The sequence below is a fragment of the Delphinapterus leucas genome, chromosome 16 (assembly GCF_059928025.1).
Source record: "Delphinapterus leucas isolate spDelLeu-1000000601 "Yukka" chromosome 16, BTC_Dleu_Yukka2, whole genome shotgun sequence".
NCBI classification, from domain to species: Eukaryota; Metazoa; Chordata; class Mammalia; order Artiodactyla; family Monodontidae; genus Delphinapterus; species Delphinapterus leucas.
In genome coordinates this window covers 70,515,066-70,536,608 of record NC_143144.1, presented here as the reverse complement: position 1 = coordinate 70,536,608, position 21,543 = coordinate 70,515,066, and the positions used below count along the sequence as shown (strand labels likewise).

General features: G+C 47.8%; 1 long non-coding RNA gene across 1 annotated transcript in view; it reads right to left on the bottom strand.

Annotated features, from left to right (window-relative positions):
- Positions 1-19,453: 19,453 nt before the first annotated feature.
- Positions 19,454-21,543, bottom strand: part of LOC149747320 (uncharacterized) — a 35,919-nt gene continuing 33,829 nt past the window's right edge. The window contains exon 3 of the long non-coding RNA XR_016388167.1: positions 19,454-20,167. This is a non-coding gene — a long non-coding RNA (uncharacterized LOC149747320). The remainder of the gene's footprint in view (positions 20,168-21,543) is intronic.

Below are 21,543 nucleotides of genomic sequence, written 5' to 3'. Positions count from 1 at the left end.
ATTGACCCGACCTCGACTTCTCTTGATAGGGATTTGCTTTTACCTCCGATCCTGCCATTCATACCAGCTCCTGTGATGAATCCACAGTCTGAAGTATGTGCCTGACGAAGCCTGGGCCACAGGGCAGGGAGGCCTCCATGGCAGGCTGAACTCCAGTGAACACCGGGGAGTCAATAAAAGGGGCACCGGGCACTAAGTTAGTTACCAGCACCCCTAAAAAGTTCCCTAGACCCCCAGCCAAACTTGGAATGAGTTCTGTGTACAGCAGAGAGATCTGTGGTTGCCCAGGTCTCCAAGTTCAGAAGAGCCCCTTTCTGAAGAAACCATAGCTCCGTCTTCTTCTATGGCCCTACAGCACAAGATTTTGTTCCTTAATCTTAGGATTAAGGTGTGGGCACTAAACCACCCTTGGGTCTGTAGGAGTTCCTTGTCTTGAGAGGACCCAGAGTGTCAGAGACTTGTCCTCAAGGCAAGCATGGCAGCAAAAGACAAGAAGAGTGATACACATCCAGGCTCATGTCCTGCCTCTACCACTTGTGGGCTGTGCAGCCTTAGGCAGGTTACTTAGTCTCTCTGTGCCTTAGCTGTTTCATTTGTGAAATGAGGAGAGTATTCACATCAGAGGCCTATTGTAAGGATTAGATGAATATAAAACCCCATAAAAAGTACCTGGCTCATATAACTGATTGTGAGTATCAATTGTCATTATCATTATCATCATTATTACTCTAGAATGCCCTGGATTGGGACTCAGTAAGACTGAGTTCTAGCCCCAGGTCTGCAATTAATATTCATCCTGGCCTTGGAACACTGTGGGCCTCAGTTTTGCCATCTGTAAAGTGGGAGTTCTATACCTCCTCCAGAGAGTGTCATAGACTTAAATGAGATAAGAAATATTAAAGTACTTTAGACAGTGAACAATTCTGAGTTGTAAGGCACCATTAGGAAGGAGCAGGCAGCCACCACATGCATTTTGGGTCCCCAGCTTGTCATTATTCATCTACAGCATCACATGTGACTTTCCTCTCTCCCAATTCTTCCTTCTTGCTGAGATTCTGGACTCAGATTGCTCACACCGAAGTGTCTGATATGACAGCCAGGATTTTCTCTGCTGTGGCCCCAGCCTTTTACGAGCCTTGGGAGACATAAGAGATGACAAAGAATATTCCCATCTTCCAGAATCTCAGAAGACTTCCTTGACTTCATTCATTTCATGTTGTCTGGTTGGACACCGAGGTCTTTAGAATAACTCCAGAAATGGACCTTCTGATCGAGGCTTACACAAGAAGGCAAAAAATGCTCCCTATGACAGGACTTATTACTATCATTATTACTGTTGTTATTATTATACTTAGCAAATATGGATTATGATTCCGATCTCTGACTAGGAGCCCAGCACTATGCTGAGAGCAGAACTGGCATTTATACATTCATTCCTCACAACAGCCTGATGAGGGAGGTACTGGCATGACCATTTTACAGATGGCAAAGCTGAAGCTCTCAGCCTGCTCCTGGCCCCATAGCAACGTACATCTCAAGGCTGGGGAGAAGGCACCATGATCAGGAAAGGAGAAGGCAGCCCCCTCCGATGCTGTCATCCTTCTCTGGAAGGTGCCTTCTTTGGGAGCATGTCTCCTGTCTTCTCCTGGTGGGTCCTTTGATCTGAATCTGAAGCGCATGAGCATGGAAGGATTCAGGCTGAGCTGGACATCTTGGTGTCATAGCGCCACATGGGTCCTCAACCTCAGGCCTAGCGTTAGAAGATTATCCAAATTGCGTTGCTTTTCATAATTTTCTTTACCCTAAAGACAGGGTGTTGAGTTAACCACACTCTTCAGCTCCTGGTCCGTTATCATCGCTGATAGATTGACTCGTTCATTCATTTACTTTATTTCTTCCTTTTGATCTTTGGTTTCCATTTCCAGTCCTCTCCTCCTACAGGCAGCTCTTCTAATGTGTTTCATGTGATCTTTTTATTTTACATGAATTGCTGTTTTATGAGCATCTACTTTTTTTTTTTCTTTTGGGTTTAGAATGCAAGTTTTATTTTTGAATCCCCATTGAAATAAATATGTTCATCTTTGAAAAATATTTGGTTATATGCCAATAAAATTATCCCTAGAGCCCCCAGTGATAGTCATGCCCCATTCTGGAAAACGCTACCATAGGGAATTACTGGAGGTACCCTGGGGAGGTAGGATGAGGCCACTGTTTGTTGAGCAAGGGTCATCTGTGTCCCAGGTAAGCTGCTTGCTGCCGCTCACAATTCTCTGAGCCCCAGACCTACCAGCATATTTGATCCTATCTTTCCTGGCTGGCAACACTTTGGTGGCTGCCTGTTCTCTTCTAGATAGAAGAGTAAATGCCTTAACATAACCTACAAGGTCCTTGGGGATCCTGGGATAGGCCCACCATGGCCCCATCAAGCTGGTGGAGAGAGGGAGACAGGAGACAGGGAGGATCTCCTGGAGGAAGTGACAATTGAGCTGAAGTCTAACCGATTTATGGGAGAGAGCTAGGTGATGGTTGTGAGGAGCTTTTTTAGGTAGAAGGAACAGCATATTGAGCATCTACTTTTAATTTAGGTAAATCATAGCGTCTTATGTATCTCATTCTATTTTTATTTCTTTTTTTAAAGACTCAGGATCATGTTTTTAAGACCCATCCATGTTGGTGGATACACACCTATGCTGGGTCCATTTATTTGAACAGTTAGCTAGTTTTTCAAGGGAAGGGTGAAGGCAAATGAGACGAAGGGCACGCGGGTTGTTTCATCGATGAGTCAATGTAGGAGTCTGAGAGAATACAGGGGAAAGTTCTACCAAGCTAAGCAGCTCTGGGCCCTCTCCCAGGCCTGCACACTGACCTAGAAGTCAGAATGGACTCCCACAGAGAGCATATTCGGCGAAGTCAACCAGACATGGGGGAAGGAAAGAAGCAAGGGGTGGGGGTCAAGCACAGTGGATACTGACCCAGTCACTTCCACTCTGACAAACACACATCTTCTAGGACATCCGCGGTGCCTCGCACGCCGCCACCCAGCTTGCACTGCCAGCCTCGGCACGAGCGTATGTGTGGCTCTATGGCTGCACGTCCCTTCTCTATCAAGTCGTAGAGGAGTTCTCCCTGCGTCCTGGGCATCGAAACTCGGCCTGAGGGGCTGCCAAGGCTGGGAGAGGGGAGGTCATCAGATGTGACCCTGCCTTTTGGTGGCTCTTCTTGCCCTCTCTACATCTACACAGAACCAGAGGGATGGGCTGACTTTTGAATAAATCAAAACCAGTTTCATTCTTTAAAATTGAAATTTCACAGGTCATCAGCCTACCCCATGGCCCACTGCCCTTGGAAAGGATGGAAAAATAATTGGAATCATATGAGCAGTTTGATTAGAAAAGTGAATGTGGTTTGGAGTGAAGGCCTGGTCTCCCTGTCCCTGGTGACTAACTTGACCTCACCTTCCATAAGCCTAAACTCTAATTAAGAGGCAAGAGGTCACCTACTTCCTCGGAGGCCAGGACTGTTCACCAGCAGAACAGACAGCTGAAGAGTGAAACATCCAGCTACACAAACCACACAACAGAGTGTTTCCAAACCTTTGATCCACAGCAGCACCTCCCCCTCCCCCAACCTCCCCCGCACCCCATAGATGTGACCAGTCGTTTGGGTAAAGCTGTACATACAACTGTAGACGACACAATTTCATCAGCGACCCCAAGGATCAGAGTTTGTTATGAAAAACTATTTCATGTTTACAAAGTAGCTCCAGAAATGGTGACATAGGAAAAAAGGGAGAGAGTATGTAAAGGGTTTCTTATTATGCCTCTCTGAACGTTTTCTGGGAGACGGGACGCACAGCTCTTAATTTAGCAGCGACTATCAAACCAGGTCTGGGTGGTGGGAGCAGTTAGTTTGCTAAGTCCCACTTCACAGCAGATCAAGGAGTTAGGCAAACTCCTCAAAATCTATCTTCGACTAGTTCCTGTACTCTCTTCTTGGTCATCTCAGTTAACATGCAAAGAAATATCAATACTTACCGGTAGTTAGTGATTGAACATGGCTCTCCCTTAATGGTGTTTCCACCCAGAAGTTTTAGAAATCATGCTTTGGAAGTTGAGAGACCCTTTAACCTGAGTGACCTTTTCTAAGTTCTAAGACATTCTCCTCTCCTGAGACTCAGCTAGTCACAATCCGCCCCCCCACCCCCACCCCACTGCCTCTAAACCTAGAAACATGTCCACGTTGTCCTCAAGTCTTGACCGGCAGTCTTCCTTCACTGCCAAGAAAAGGTTCTCCAGTGAGACTCTGCATCTGGTCACACAGAAAGAACTTCCCTTCAAAACAAAGAAATCAAGTCAAGCGTCTTCTGTGAGAGCGCTTCGTAACCCTCAAATCTCCCAGTTCCAAAATTTAGCGTGGGGAATCTCCTCTAACAGCCTGAGCTTCCCCATAACCTGTTTTGGCCCCACAAGCCAATCCCACAGCCATACTGAACGCACACCAGCGATGACCTCTCTAACAACGCAGACCTTAACAGCCAAGTGTCAGGAGTGGCTTAAGCCATATGTGCATATGCAAAATAGAGCCGGCAAATGCTGAGGGCTTTTTTTTTTTAATACCTCTTGTTAAGCATGTTTTTTCCGAGACCTCCAGCTATCTATTGCTCTTTTTTTTAGGCTTAGTGAGGTGAACTACCTTTCCCCCATAGACCTCCCCTGCAAATTGCTTTTCAATAATCCCAACATAACCTGCTGGCAGCCGTATTCTACATAACAATGCAGCTTGCAAATGCATCACCTGCAATTGTAACTCTGGCTTTGATGTAAGACCCATTTAAAGATAGAGAATCTGGGTCTAATTAAGGCAGCTCAAACTCAGACTGATAAGGGCCACCTTCATTACAGCTCAAGTGAGCTGAAAGCAGTCCCAAAGACTCAGGAGTCACTTGGGAATACTTTTCCAGCATTTCAAAAGCACATTATATTGTGAAACAGGATTCTGGTCTCTTTATTTCCTTCTGTGGATTCATTAGCAGAGTTTTCCCTTCCTATTTTGGTCTACCCCTGCAAAAAAATTTTCAGCGTTTGAAAGAGACAATAACAAAGGGTGGCCCTGGATTGGAAGGTGTTTACTCTGGGTCAATCCAATGATGTCACCCCTATTTAAAACCCTCCAGTGACCTCCCGTTGCTTTAGAATAAAATCCCAGGTCCTGTCACTGCCCACAAGGCCCTGCAGAGCCTGGGCCCCCACCTGCAGGTCCATCCTCATCTCATTGCTGGCTCCCCTTGGCTTTGGGATTCAGCCCACAGTTCCTTGACCCTATGGAACTATTCCTGCCTCTCAGGATTTGTATTTGCTGTGCCCCCTGCCTGGAATCTCGTTCTCTCTGCTCTTTGCAAAGGTGGCCCCTTCTCTTGTCTCAGGCCCAATGTCACCTCCTGGAAGAGACCTTCCTTGACTGCTCTATTTCTTCCTGTTTCATTCCTTTGGGCCATCTTTTCATTCACACCTGAAATTTTGGAATAGCTCTTCCCTCTCCATGGGAAGCTTCCTGGTACCTAGTATAGCACTAGTAGGCACTCAGTAAAAAAATTATAAAATGAATAAGTTGACAAAAGACCAATGGCCCCGCGTGGATGGACTGATACGTTATGCAAAACTACTGTTCCCCTAGTTGCACAGATTGAAGGGTGTGAAGGGAGGGGGCCCAAGCTGGTGTGTCACCAGCTTCGCCTAGGACACCTCTGGTGACCTATGGCCTCGTTGGCCATGGGAGCCCATTTTCCCACAAAGCTCTTTTGAATCTCCATGAAAAAAAAACACTGGGTAGACGTTTCTCAGAAGCATTAAGTGGTAAATTACCTGAACCAACTCTCACTGGCAGTGAGCAGGAGGCAGGGCGGTGGGGGGGGGTGTCATCATCTTGGCTCCCAGCTCTTTCCACATCAAGAGCCTCCAGACCACATTTGGAATTGTAAAGAAGTGTATGATGATACCTAACGTTTAGTACACGCCATGTGCCAGGCACTGTGTTCAACACTGACCACGTCTCGTGTTGTTTAATCCTCACAACAGCCCTAGGAGATAGGTACAAGTATTATTCCCAATTTACAGACAGGGAAACAATGCTTACAGAGGTTAAGTAACTTGCCCCAAGTCACAGAGCTAGCTCATGGGTAGTCCAAGTCCAGCTCTGCCTCTACTTCCTAACTCACTCATCCCTATTTTGTCCCGTTTTTTAGTCTGAAGGCCTCAGAAGCCGGGCCTAGATCTCCATAGGTGTCAGAAGGAAGATTCCAGAGCCTAAGCGGATGTTTCCGTAAAGCTGTGGGCATGCAATTAATTTGCAGGCACGAGGTGGTCCCGTGCCCTTCCCGCCCAGCACTGCACGGTAATGAACTGAGTCTCAGAGCGGACGATTCTGAAGCACTGGCTGAGCCTGAGCTCAGCCTGGGGAGCCCCGTGGCTGCCGCCACCGGCACACCATGTAAATGACTTCACACTTCGAAGGCCCAATCAATTGGCTGTTTCTCTGCTTAAAAACCACCGGGATAAAAATGTTTCCTTGTCTATAGTCAGGGCATGTTCCTGGCCCGTCAGGGGGCCTTTGAAAAGGGCTGGTTTTGTATTTAAGAGTAAAGCATCACTATCAAGAATTTTTAATATATTCTCCAGCAATTGAGAGATGACACTCGCCTTCAGACCTCTTGAAAGAGATGCCTCTGAAGGGCTTTACAGGCATCCCAGGGAGGAGGAAGGTCTTGTTTCAGGCTCTTGGCTGAGGAGAGGCAACTCTGGGCTGGGGAGTGATGTCCGAGGCAGGGAGCCATGCCTGGAATTCAGGAAAGTACGCGGAGGGCAGAGAGCAGGGGCAATACGGCTCCGAGGGGAGTTCACGGGGTCCCCCAGAACAGGAAGCCGAGCTGGGGAAGGCTGTGTGGTAAACCATCAGAGGACCTGTAGGGTGCACTTAATGGGTATGGGGAGCAGAGATGGTGCCACTTCTATTCTGCTCTGGGACCTAAATGCCCTCAGTGCTTCCTACCTGCCTTGGAAAATGATTCTGCAGGTCCTGACGCAAGGACACAGCGTGAAATCCGAGGCAACGCCAGAATTTCTGCAGCTTGGAGCTTACGGGTGGTTGGACGTGTTTGGGGTGGGGAAGCATTGTTTTTATCCAGGGCATATATTGGGGTGGGGGTAGACAGGCTGGATTTAGCCTTCGGTTCACCAGGGCCACCAGGGGTCAGCTCCTCCCTGAAGCATCTTCTTCATGGCCCTGGGTGGGAGGGGCCCAATGTGGTTGTTCCTGCCAAATTGTCACCGCTTGGTGAGAGCAGCAGGGAAGACTAGAGAGAGAGAGCGGTATCTGGAGAAATGCATGGCATTTATGGGAAACTTCTGGATGTACAGTCCTCCCGGGAACTCAGAGGCTAACCCACCTGTGCCTAGCTGGAAAAAGCGATTCAGGCAAATATCCAGTCAGTTAATGAGGAAGACCCAGACCCAGTCAAAAATACTTGTTTTTCTGATAATCTAATCAATTCAGTAACGGTGATTGATGGCACCTTTCCTAAAGGGCTAAGGAAAGCAGCATCCTATGTGATGTCTGTGTTTCTGGACGTTTCCCCCAGCCATTGTCTGCAGGGGAAGCAACAGCATTTCCTCCATGTTGAAAGCACGGGCAGCTACCTTTTTTTTTTTAAGAGTACAACTTACAAGAGAGAGGGGTAAAAGCTGTCGAAGTGTCATTGCCCACCTCCGTTCCTTGGACTCTCTCTGGTCCAGGAAAGAAACTCCTGGAATCACTCCAGCCCTCTGCATGCTCAGCACAGTTAGTTCTCACACCATGATCCGAACCTAAAATAACAGTTTCTGAACTTAAGGCCAATCACTGAATTGACTGTAATCTTTATTGAGAGGAAAATAGTGGTAATTTCATATTTCAATACAGAGTTTTTGAAGAAGAAAATATGACTCATATTGGGCTGAGAAGATGGCAAAATCTAATAAAAAGGCAAAGCTTCAGCTACCCACAGTGAATTTTCCAAATGAACGGCTCATACATTTGCATGAAAAATAAAAATTTAATAGCACACGGGTGAATAATTATAAATAAATAAATGAGAGGGGAAGTAGGTGAAATCGTCCATATCCCAAAGATGGTGGATGCTGTGATGGCACAGGGCACTCCTATAAAATTAAACAAATGAGACAGCTGTCTGTGTGGCTAAATCCTATTCCCCCCAATATCCAGTTAACTGAAGCCACGAAGTGTACCGCCCTAAACGGGGCAGAGGGCTTAGTTCTTGTAGGGTGGCGATCTGCCAGCAGCTGCCTGACTCCCAGTTGCCACCACCTGGCGGAACGATGGGCCGGGACCCCTCCCCCGCCGCGCCTGGTAGGCTGGGGTGGGGGGAGAGGTGGCCTCGGGGGGTTATTGACAGGCTTGCCTTCCGTGCATTGGAAAACCTCTTCAAGATTTCTAATGCCTCCCTCCAAAGATCATTAGCTGAGTCTTCAGGTGAATTCAATATTTTCAGCTTACGGGAGAGAAGAGCTAAGTCAATGTCATGGTCCTGGCATCCTTTCACATGGAAGCCTTTCCGATACAGAACTGCACACAGTTCTCCCACTCAGCCAGGGCGCTCTCCGCAGCATGAAAAATGGAGCCTGTAAGGCCTGTTTGATGTTTGAAACCTGGTCTGCACAGGCCTCAGTCTGCCTGGGGAGGGGGCACTGTGCTGAGCAGGGAGCTCTGGTGTCTCCCCAAGAAGGGGGTTCCCGCCCAAAGGGCCTGCAGCACTCCTGCTGGATGGGTGATGTCATGGAGACCCTGACCCCATGCCGAGCAGAAGGTCTGTTGTGCTTGGTGTTGTTGAGTAGTAGCTGTGTTCACTGAGAATTTGAGGACGCCCAGCTCCGCCCCCGTGGCCGGATCCCGAAGTTCTCCTCCACGGTGTGACTGCTGCTCTGCCCTGAGCTCACTGCCCTGTGGGCAAGCCTGGGCCTCAGTTTCCCCATCTGTCAGGCACATTTAGATGAAATGGTTTCCAAGGCAACCCCAGCATTTCCCTTCTGGCAGACTGTACTGATTTCCTAGGGCTGCTGTAACAAATTACCACCATCTGGGTGGCTGGAAACAACAGAAATGTATTCTGGGAGCCAGAAGTCCAAACTCAAGGGGTTGGCTCGGCCACGCTCCTTCTGAAGCCTCCTAGGGGAGAATCTTCCCTTGCCGCTTCCTAGCTCACGGTGGTTGCAGGAGCCCTTGGCATTCCTTGGCTTATAGCTGCATCCCTCCAAATTCTGCTTCTCTCCTTCCAAGTTCTTCCTCTGTGTGTGTCAATGTCTCTGTCTGGATTTTCTCATCTTATAAGGACACCAGTCATTGGATTAGGGTCCCCCTAATCCAGTACAACCTCATCATAACTTGATGATATCTGCAAAGGCCCTATTTCCAAATAAGGTTACGTTCAGAGTTGCAGGGGGTTTAGGAACACATCTTTTGGGGGAATACTATTCAATGCAATACAGAGGCTGTACATTTTCCTTCCATTGCATTGAAGTGTGGATTTTGAAGCAGAATTTGGCATTTGTGTTGGCTTCAAGGGGACCACAAGTAATGTTAAGCAAATGCCCTTGGTCTTTTATGCCAAGAGGAAAAGTTAAGCCACCTCTGCAGAGATTCAGAATTCTGTGCCCAAAAGCAGAGAGTAACTTTAGACAAAATGCCCCCTCACCTTTTTTTCTAGAATCTTCTTCAGATTTTTTAGAACCTGCTTTACAAGATGAGAAGTGACTTGAGTTTGCATAGCTACAGTCAGAGGAGCAGCATCACCTAGTGGCCCAGGGCACTATGCCTCCAGTCGTGACTTTGCCTCACTCTAACTATGTAATCTTGAGCCCATTACTTCATCCCATAAGATGCGGGAGGATGAGGATAAAATAGCACTTGCCTCATAGGTTTATAGCAAGGATCAAATGAGTTCAGAAACAATAAATGCTCTCATTGTTGTGCCTGGAACTCTGTAAGGGTTGGATAAAGTTTCATGATTGTCATTAGCAGACATACATATTACCCGGTGTGTGGTAGCGTGGAGACGCCAAGCCGCATGCTGGGCAGAAGGTTCTATTTGTCTCTGTTTGTCAGGGAGGGCGCACTGTTAGATCTGGGATTGTGGGTTAGTAGATTTCTGCTAAGTTGCAAAGTAGGATTAATGTTATGACCCAAAGACGCATCTTAGAGATTGGGCAGGATCTGCTACCAATAAGAATCTGAATGCTTAGTGACATTTAATGAGCCCCTATCACGTGTCACAGCTGGGACCAAGCGCTTTACATTCCTCATTTTTGTACACGATGAACCTAAAAGATTGGTCCTGTTTATGTCCCCATTCTACAGACGAGGAAACTGAGGCCCAGAGCACTTCAGGAACTTGTTCATGTTACACAGCGGACCCTGTAGCACTAGGCTTCAAACCCGGCAAAACTAACTCTGAACCCCTAAGTTCTACTGCTGTGATATCCCCACCCCAGGATCATATCTTGGAAAAGGACTGGGTCCTTCCGAGAGTAGAGAAATTCTGCCTTCAGCCTCAGGAAGTAAGCTGATCCCGTGGGGAACATGGGATCTCTGGCAGGACACACACACCTGAAGGAGAAAGGCCCTCGCCCAAGCCTGGGGATCTCGGCTCAGTCCTAGCTGGCAGTGCTCTCCAGCCTCTGGGTTCATGGGCCCCTCTTTCCCCTTTTCCAGTCTTCTCAACCAGGGAGGAGCCACAGCCATTTCCAGACCCTCCTCACGTTGCAGACTCAGGAGCACCTGACAGCCAACAAAAAAACCACACACACAAAGAAGAGTGACAACTCCCATCCTGGAGGCCGGGTTTCTCCCAGTTCCCAGGCAGAAACATGCAGAGGTGTAAGCTGAGCCACCCGGGGTCAGAGCTGGAGGCCAGTAACCCTCAGGCCTCATGACCCCCAGCTCCCAGCTCCGTGCACCACCTTCCGGACCGCTGGAGCTAATGGCCCGCGCACCAGTCAGGGCTGTGCACTGTCAGTGCCACTGGGCGGTCACCCTTCTCTGTGTGGCAGTCACAGAGCCAAGAAGGTAGGCACTGGGGGGAGGGTCTAGCAGGCTACAGCCTCACCCCCGGCCTAGAGACACCACAGTTCCTGGCTGCCCACCCTCCTTGGCCCCATCATGCTCACACACACTTTTCCTTCCTGCCTGGCTGAAGGCTTGGACTTAACCCTACCCGAATGCTCAGGCTCTCACGAGGCAGGAAGCTCGTTACCAGGGCAACAGGGAGGAGCATCTTCCAGGAAGAGTTGGGACTTCTGCCCAGCTTGTTGGACTGTTTACTTGCTGACTAGGCAAGTTATTAAGCCATCCTCGAGCGTCAGTTTCCTCATCTATTAAATGGGTATAATGCCATCCTCATTGTGTGAGAAGCAAAAGAATGCAAAGAACGGCCTTAAAGCACACAAAACCTGCCGTGTGCAATGGATGCAATTTGCATTATCCTCCTTAGAAGGGGAATGAATGTTCATGAACTTGGAAAGAGCACTTAACGGCAATTGGGGAGGGGGATGGAAAACAGGGTTTGGCCCAAGGATTCATGGGGGAAGGATTATTTCCCATGACTTTCACCTTCCTGGTTTGGGCTTCACAGGAATGGGGAGACAATGATAGAGCATCCAAACCCCAAAAGGGAGCTGGAGATGATGGGGGTTAGAAGAAAAGAGAAACAAGGCCTGGCTGGTGCCAGGTGCTGAGCTAGAAACTTAGATGCTATTTTATTAGGCCCTCCCCCAGCCCAGCAGAGCAGCCCAGCAGCCCATTTTACAGAAGAGGAAGCTGAAGTTTGGTGATAGTAGGAGATGTGCCCCTAGTCCCTTAGCTGGCTAAGTAGTTGTGTTGAGATTGGAACCCAGCTCTGGCCAACCTTTTGAACGTGAATGGGAGTTTCATACCATGAGATGGACACAAGCTGGTCAGGAGAAAAGCTACCTCCCAGGCCTAAACATCAACGAATGACGGAACTGGAAAGTGCCTTCATCAATGAGTCCCATGTTCCTTTTGCAGGTGAGGAAACGAGGCTCAGAGAGGTTAAGTAACTTGCCCAGCAAAACACAGCAAGCTGGCCACAGGAGGAGGGCCAGAACTCACATCTACCACATTGTGCTGAGTCACTTCAGAATGGCCTCCGAACTCCTACAGCTCAGAAACACAGGCCTGGATTCAGAAGAAAAAGAGATCTTTAAAATGTGGGGGAAGAAAGTTCCAAGGGTCTCTTGGTGAGAATTTTGGATGAACCATCCTTTCCAGGTTCCTTTTTCATCCGGCGTTGGGGGTGCACCCCCCGCAAAGCACTGTCCTCCATCTGCTCTCTGCCAATCTCACAGCCCATGCTGACGGTGAATATAATTTCCTCATCTCAATCCTTCTGAGGAGAAAGGATCAAACACCTCACTTTCGGGATTTGTGAACTGTTCTCAAAAGGTAATGGACCCCTGAAAATGTAATTTTTCAAGAAACATTTGTGTTTTGAAAATATCACTTGTGTCATGAGGCCACGTCATTTGCAAGAACCTTCAATCCTGAAAGGATTTCGGTGGCTGTCATTTCCTGTGCCCAGGGAAAGGGGTTGGGTTACACGCTCCTTATTAAGCTAACCTGCAAGCCCAGCCCTGGTCTGCTTCAGTATCTTCAATTTGAATCATAATTGAATCATAATGATTATTATCATAACGGCAATGATATTCTTCACAATAGCTATTTACTGAGTGCTTATCTGCATGTCAGGTATTGTACCACGTAGGTTACATGATTTCGTCTCTCACATGTACCCTCCACACACTCCCCTCTGCCAAATAGGAAGGTAGTATCGTTAATATTACCACTTTGCAAGTGAGAAAATTGAGGATCAGAGAGGTCAAGTAACTTGCCCCAGGACACACAGAAGTTTAGGAGCCAGGTTTTGAACCTGGGATGTGTGCCTTCAAGCTGTACCCTTAGCCATGAAGGCACTGATGAAAAGATCTCATAGTTCCATAGAAGCCTCAGATATAGACATATCTACCTATTTTTCTATCTCTCACCAGCCAGTTTTTTCAATCAGATATGGCCAGAATTCTCTGTTCTTACCCAGGAGCTCTAGCCTATTACAAAACCTTCACGTATCCAGTCAACAAACATGTCCACACACGGACTATCTAAACTAGGAGGCAGGCACTGCCCTGTGCTCTGGGGACCCAATGAGGAAGAAGACGATGTTCTGTTTTCAAGGATCCCATTGTCTACTGGGTGAGGGAAGCCAGAAGCAGGGAAATGATGGCCCCCAATGCGAGCAGAACGGAGGGTGGCAGGACAGAGAGGGGAGTAGCCCCCCGAGGATGTGGCACTGAAGCCGGTTCTCTAGGAAATGTGAAGAATGAAAGGGAGTTTGCCAGACACGGAGGGGGCACAGGGAAGAGCATTTCATGCTGAAGGCACAGCACGTACAATGGCACAGAGGCATGAGACGATGGGGCAGGCCTGAAAACAGTGAGAAGAGAAGCCTGGGTTTCAGGCATCACCTCACCTGTGGGCACATTCAGAGCCCACCACCCAGCGTTGTCCTGAATTCTCACCTCCTTTTTCCTAATCCCCTTCTTTGTTTCCTGGGCATCTCTAGCTCTGACAGGTAGCTGACTCTTCCATAGATTTGGGTGGGCTTGTCTGCTTGACTCTTGCCCACTCACCAAGATTCTGACTCGTGGCATCTCTTGCCTTATGCACTACTGGCTCCTAAACTTTGGGGGGCCAAGATGGCTTTTCAATCTACCTTAGGATCCCTGCTCCCCAGCACTGGGCTGGGCACATAGAAGGTGCTTAAAAAATAATGGTGGTGAAGAAAAAAAAGAGAGGTCCTATCCCACCTGGTTTTTGGTTGGTCCTCTGTGGACAGTGCCCATGTGTCCAGAGCACACTCAGCACCATCCCCCAGGCTGAGGCTCCGGAGCTCTGCCGCCAGAGTCCGCTGTGGTCAAGCTTCCCGCTGCCCTCCCTTACCTGTCCTTGCTTCCTGCGCACAACCTTCCAGACACACTGCCTCTGCAGCCCAGGCTTCCCGAGCCGACGCCTCCTGGATGGGAAGAGAAGGCCACTCTACCACCTTGTGGTCCGTGGTGTGTTTTGTTTTGAGGGGTCCAGAGCCCTCGACATGGTACTCAGTTTTTTGGTGTGTGTGCATATGTGTATTGTTACAGAAGGAGTTCAGTACTGTGGTTAAGTGGTCAGGCTCTGGAGCTAGACTACCTGGGTTCAAATCCTGACTTTACTACTGTGAAGGGTTGATTGTGTTCTCCAAAAAGATGTGTTGAAGCCTCAGCCTCCAGGACCTCAGCAGGTGATTTTATTTAGAAACAAAGTCCTTGCAGGTGTATTTAGTTAAGATGAAGTCATTAAGGCGGGCCCTAGCCCTATATGACTGTCATCCTTATAAGAAAGAAAAAAGACACACAGAGAGACACACATGGAGAAGAATGTCAGGTGACACCAGAGACAGACGTGGAAGTTATTCAACTGCAAACCAAGAAATGACAAGAATTGCCAACAACACCAGAAGCTGAGAGAAATGCATGGAACAGATTCTCCCTTAGCACCTCTGAGAGACCATGGCCCTGCCACCGACATTTTGATCACGGACTACTAGCCCCCAGAACTGTGAGGGAATAGCTTTCTGTTGTTTTAAGTCACTTGGTTATATTTTGTTATGGAAACCCTAGGAAACTCATACACCAAGTGCAGCGGTGGCCAAGAAAATTGAACTTTCTGTGCCGCAATATTTGCATTTGGCAATCATAAGGAGTGTCTGCCTTCGAAGGTTGTTCAGAGATGGAAGAGCTCAGCATAGCGCTCAGCACACAGTAGGTGCTCAGTAAAGGTTGCCATCCTTCCTCCTTATTTATTTATTTACTTACTATGGAGAGGGACCGTGGCTTTCATTTGATTTTCAGTTAGGTTATGTCACAAAAAAGGGTTAAGAAGCATTGCCCTAAGTCTTTCCATCCAGGTGACTGCAGCAGAGCCTGGGGCCCCTCTCCCTTCCTCCAGCACCCTCCACCCCATAATTTGTGTGTGGTGCCCTGCCCTGCCACAGAGGAAAGATGCTGGAATATCCCTGTGCACATCGTCTGTGCCTGAGTGACACTTCTCTTCATGGTCACACATACTACCTCATTGCCTGCTACCAGCCACTCCAAGAGGTGAGAAAAATCCATTTTACAGATGAAAAAAACCAAAGAATCGCTTTCTCTCACTCTCTCCTGCTAGATGTCCCCTATCACCCACCCTGCCATGAACCTTTGCTGATTTGACCAGGTGGGTGAGTAGAGTTGGGGGCCCCAGAACCACAAAATCCTGGGGACAAGTCCTCGACAAAGGTCACAGTTCGGCCACAGAGAGGAGGTAACTCGATGTTAGAGAGTCAAAAGGGTTTAGGAGACAGAAATAGAATGGAATCATCCCCTGGCTTTTTGTGCGCTAATGGAACATGTTGTCACAATCCACCCAGTTACAGACTGTTGCCGCCGATTCTTGCGGTGCCCGTGGACTTCTCCATTTCCATCCCCAGCCACTCAGCAGATGAGGCTAATGAATGGGTAGGTTCCGTGCTACGAGAAGGCAGACACCGTGTCGTCCAGGGCATTTCCTTTTTGGCTTCTGCTGCTAAAAATGTCCAGCCCTAGGTCATTGCCCAGGTCTGAAAATCTACTCGTTCGTGTTCCTCAAAGCAATGGCTCCTTTTCTCACTCCCATGAGATAATCTTGGCTTCCCTTTATTTGGCCGAGCACAGTCCTTTAATACATGACCACCTTCCTCAAGCCATCCAGGAAAAAGCTAGGAGCTAACCCTAAATGCACACTATGAAACAGACCATTAGCTTAAAGTCTCCAAGAGATTGGCAGGAAAAGGGTTTTCCCGGATGGCAAAGACACACCTGGAGGAGACGGATGGAGCACAGGAAGCACGTGAAAGGAGGCGTCTCTACCAAATGGCGATGCCTTCACCCCAAAGCCATGGCTGGGGACATGCCAACATCAGCCACCTCTCCATGCTTGGAGCTTGGCGAGAAGGGTTGATTCTTTTTCTAAACTGGTTCAATCTTTCTGACTGATTTTGTGGGTTGGTTCAGTTCCCCAAAGTCAAGATTTTTTTTTCAACATTTTATTAAAAACAACAACTTTTCTGTCTATTGTCTTAATGATCTGAGTGAGTAAAGGACCAATCTTGTCAGGTGTACATATACACACACCAGTGTCCAGACGTGTAGATCAAAATGAAGACTTGATTGATTTTTTTTTTTTTTTTTTTTTGCTGTACGCGGGCCTCTCACTGTTGTGGCCTCTCCCGTTGCGGAGCACAGGCTCCGGACGCGCAGGCTCAGCGGCCATGGCTCACGGGTCCAGCCGCTCCTTGGCATGTGGGATCTTCCCGGACCGGGGCACAAACCCGTGTCCCCTGCATCGGCAGGCGGACTCTCAACCCTTCGCCACCAGGGAAGCCCTAAATTTTTTTGAACATTGGCAAGAATACTCTCTTGTACCTGGGATAGAAGAAAGGATTTAAATATGAATCACCCAACCTGGGTTGAAGTCACAACCTATGTGCCTCTCCTTGTCCCTATACCTGCCCCACCTGTGTTGATTTGGGCCCAGTCTTGACCAGTCTAGGGTTTGGATTCTGATGGTTTGGGCACCTTTCCTAGAAAAAGTCTTGAGAAGAGATGTTTCAGGAGATGGCACTTCTGCTCCATCTCAGAACTTTCCTGGATCATTTCAGCATCTCCTTCCCCAATGTGAGACGAGACAACGGATGTGAAAACAGACCACTGTCTCCATCCGGAAAGCGTGTTGGCGTTAGTGCTCCCCTCGTGGTGGTAGGAAGAGGGGTCGCAGAGACCTCAGTCAGCTTTCCCTGATGGCCCAGGGTCTGGGGCAGCCAAGCCCAGCGCAGGCCAAGTGGTGAGTGGAGAGGACGGCAGGGATGCCGCGATGCCGGGCGAGCTCCAGCACCTCTGAGTGCTCTGAGGTTCAGCTTGGCAAGCAAGGAGGCTCATAGCCATACTCTCTCACCCAGGTCTTTTAGAGGGAAGGAAAAGTCCCTGGAAATTGTGGACACTTTCCTTAGTGTGGCTCAGCAAGTACCTCTCAACTCAAGGTTTGGGCTGTGGGTCTTTCCTTCCAGCTATGGTCTGAGTGTTTGTGTCCCCCTAAAATTCACATGTTGGAATCCTAACCCCCAAAGGTGATGGGGTAAGGAGGAGTGGCCTTTGGGAGGCACTTGTCAGGAGGGTAGGACTTCATGAATGGGATTAGTGGTATATAAAAGACACTCTAGAGAGATCCCCTAACTCCTTCCACCCAGTGAGAAGTCTGCAACCCCAAAGAGGACCTTCACCCCACCATGCTGGCTCTGATCTCAGGCTTCCGGCCTCCAGAACTGCAAGAAATACATTTCTGTTGTTCCAGAGCCACCCGGTCAGTGGTATTTAGCTCCAGCAGCCTGAATGGACTACGACGTTTACCGTGACAGCACACCCGGCCTCACACTGCAGGCTGGCCACACATTTACAGCATGGGTTCCTCCAGCAATTTTCACATATACCTGGAACTTAGGGGAAAAAAGCCAAGAGCATTTGCAATAAACTTAGAGGAGCCTAAAGGACAGAGTTCCATCCGCCACCTCTCCCATCTCTGGAGGACTCAACAGCTGTACCAGAAAGACCAGCTGCCCACGAATCCACCACCCACATGTGAAGAGTATGCTTCTCAGCACCAAAATCAAAAAGCCCCCGACATCAATCATTCCCCAAGTGGGATGTTTCATTCTCCCCTAACTTCGTTCTGGAGGTTCAGAAATAGAGTGAGGTTAATTCTTTCTTCCTGAGGACCCAGTGGCCACGGCCACTTCCCAGCAGCTCCATCACCAGCCTTCCCAAATGCACCGTCTAAATATTTATCCGAGTGTAACATGGGGTCAGCTTGAGTTCATTAGTTTTCCTGATTATCCCTGGCATCTGATGTGAGAAGGAAGTGCTGCAAATATTGTAAATATTTACAGATGACTAGGATCAGAGAGTCTAGCTCTGGCTCCAAACGGCTCACCCCACATCCCTCCGACCGGCAAGCCAGGCGCCAGTGCACACACATGGAAGCAAAACCCCCAGGAGCACGCTGGGGCTGCCGCTGCAGCCTGGGACCACTGCTCCTAGAAGGCACAGCTGAAGAGAGGTGCCGGAGCTTTGTATTTCTATAATGGAAGCACCCTTAATTATTCATGAACATGAGGGTTTCACACTATTTATAGTATTAAAGTTAATTATTTATTTAGCACCGTTTCTCCAAAAGAGTTCAAGATAACCTTTACAATGCTCATTAAGCAGCAACTTGTAATAATTAGTACTTGTTCCTTTTCTATCTTCCTGGCTGGACCATAGACGCCCCAAGGACAGGGCTGGTATCTGACCAGTTTGCCGCTTTGTCCTGTGCTTAGAACACAGCCTTTTACATAGTAGGTGCTTAATGCATATTTATAGATTGAACACATCACCTTAGGCTTTTGCTTTTCATTTAACTTTCAAAAATGCACAGGCAAGATGTTATTTTGAGGTTTAACCTCAACTGGCTTAAGCTCCTAAACCTAAGATATTATCTTAAGTTTCCCTGAATGGTAGACTTTGGGGCTTCTCAAGAGCCCTAAGCAGAGAGCTAGGAGGCCTGGTGCCCTTTCTGCCACTAACCAGCTGTGTGACTTTGAACAAGCACTTACTTAGACCATTGATCAAGAGTTCTTGGCTTGGGGTCTTTGGGTCCCCTGGAGATCCATGGGTGGGCTGCAGGGGCTATGAGAATCCTGAAATTGTATGTGCAAATGTACATGACCCAAATGTGCACTTATGTCTAGTGAGAGTCCACAGCTTCAACCAGATTCTCTAAGGACTCCATAATTAAAATTAAGAGCCACTCTCGGTTTCTTTAATATTTGAGGATGGTAGTGAGACAGGGTAAATCAGGCCGGCCTGACACATCAATCAAGGTTGCTTGTACCATAAACACCCACTCCTAGCCCTGGACACCCTCTCCAGCCTACACCCCTGCCTGAGGTTTGTTCCCAGCAAGTGGCTTTGCTGGCCAGGACTGAGGACCTGGGCATTGGCTCATCATCATGGACCTTCCAGCTCTATGTTCAAGCCTGTGCCCAGTCTTTCCCTTCTCATCTTTACAGAGCGAATGATGTTACACAACCTCTTTACTACATCCTAAACCAATGCTCTCTTCTATCTGGACCTGCCTGCAATGTTGGCTTTGTGGAGTGTTTTTGTGAAATGAAACACAAGCGTCTCTTTGGGATTATGAGACTAATGAGTACAGGGTCTAGTACCTCGTTCTGTGGAGAGCAGCAATGAACAGAGTCAAGCTTGGGTCCTCGTAGCCCAGAATTTCAGCCAGGAATTAGGTAGGGGCGGGGGCTGGGGACTACTGATCCTCATTATTAACAGCTCCCAGTAACTGTGTACAGCATCAGTCTGACGAAAGCAGTGTATGTCTTGACCCTTCTGTCCGCCATTCAGCCCTTAGCATACTTCCCTTCAAGTCCAAGACCCATTTAAAAATGCAGTGACATTACTAGAGGTGGTAGGTTTTCGGACTGATGTTGCATTTTTAAGGTTATTAGCTAACACCTTAAGTAAGCTGACACTTCAGCAGGTCCAGGAAAATCTGCTACTCATAGGAAGGTGAGTCATTTGACCTTTATTGAATTTGTTACAGTATCACTTCTGTTTTGTGTTTCGGTTTTCTGGCCCTGAGGTGTGAGCTCTTGTTTTCTCATCTCTAAACTGAAATCACTGGAATGTATTAAGCGCACGGGTTTCAGCTCTAGTATAGCTCTGGTTGCTTAGACTCGTGCTTCTCAAACTTTATTGTGCACACAGTTCATCTAGGGATCTTCTTAAATGCAGATTTCAACGCAATAGTCCTGGGGTGGGTGGGATTCGAGGTTCCAAATTTCTGTCCACCTCCCAGGTGATGCCGATGACGCTGGTCCATGAAGCACATCTTGGGGAACGAGGTTGTGAAGTGCTGTATTGGAAGCATTTTGAGAGTAGTCAGGACCCTGGAGGAAAGAGCAGCAGGACTGGTTAGTGATGCCGGCCCAGGAAATGAGGGGGGTATAAAATGGCTGTGATGAAATCACAACACCCTGACTAGATCGTTCTTTTTTTTTTTTTTTTTTTGCATTTTCTTTTTTTTCAGCTTTATTGGGGTAAATTGACATATACCATTGTAAGATATTTAAAATGTACATTGTGGTGGATTGATACACATATACATTGTGAAAGGAGTCCCACTGCTATAGCTAATTACACATCCATCACCTTACATATATATCTTTTTTTAACTTTTTATTTTATATTGGAGTAGAGTTGATTAACAATGTTGTGTTAGTTTCAGGTGTACAGCAAAGTGATTCAGTTTTACATATACATGTATCTTTTTCTTTTAAGTCTTTATTTTTTGTTTTGTTTTGGGGTTTTTTTTGCGGTACGCAGGCCTCTCATTGCCGTGGCCTCTCCCGTTGCGGAGCAACAGACTCCAGACACGCAGGCTCAGCAGCCATGGCTCACGGGCCCAGCCGCTCCGCGGCATGTGGGATCTTCCCGGACCGGGGCACGAACCCATATCCCCTGCATCGGCAGGCAGACTCTCAACCACTGCGCCACCAGGGAAGCCCTTAAGTCTCTATTGAATTTGTTACAATATTGCTTCTGTTTGTGTTTTGGTTGTTTGGCCCTGAGACATGTGAGATCTTAGCTCCCCAACCAGGGATAGAACCCACACCCCCTGCATTGGAAGGTGAAGTCTTAACCCCTGGACCACCAGGGAAGTCCCCATATACATAAGTCTATTCTTTATCAAATTCTTTTCCCATTGAGATCACTACACAATATTGAGCAGAGTTCCCTGTGCTATACAGTAGGTCCTTGTTGGTTATCCATTTTAAATATAACAGTAGATGGCTCTTAAAGCATCTTCAAAATCCAACAGTTATTCTCAAAGTCGGTCTCCTGACCAGCAGCAGCAGCTAGGAACTTCTTAGAGGTACAGATTCTTGGACCCCACCCCATGCCTACTGAATCAGAAATGGGCTTCAGCAATCTGGAGTTTACCATGGAATTTAATGGAATTTTGTTAAGGCTCATCTGGCCCAATTCCCACTCTTCAGATGATTCTGGTGCATACTCAGATCTGAGCACCATTGATCCAACATCCAAGTCGTCTATAGAATTGATGGCTATAGGCTGAAGTCAGGAATAAGCACAGGGTGTCCCAAGGGTAAAAGGGGTCCAGGTAATACAGTTGGGTTGAAACCAAGATACTCCTCGTCTTGTATCCTGTTATTCAACTGGAACTCTGGTAAAAATCATTAAATATTAAGAGTGCTTTGCAATCTTCTTTCGTCTTGCTCAATTAAGTTTATCTTCTGACCTA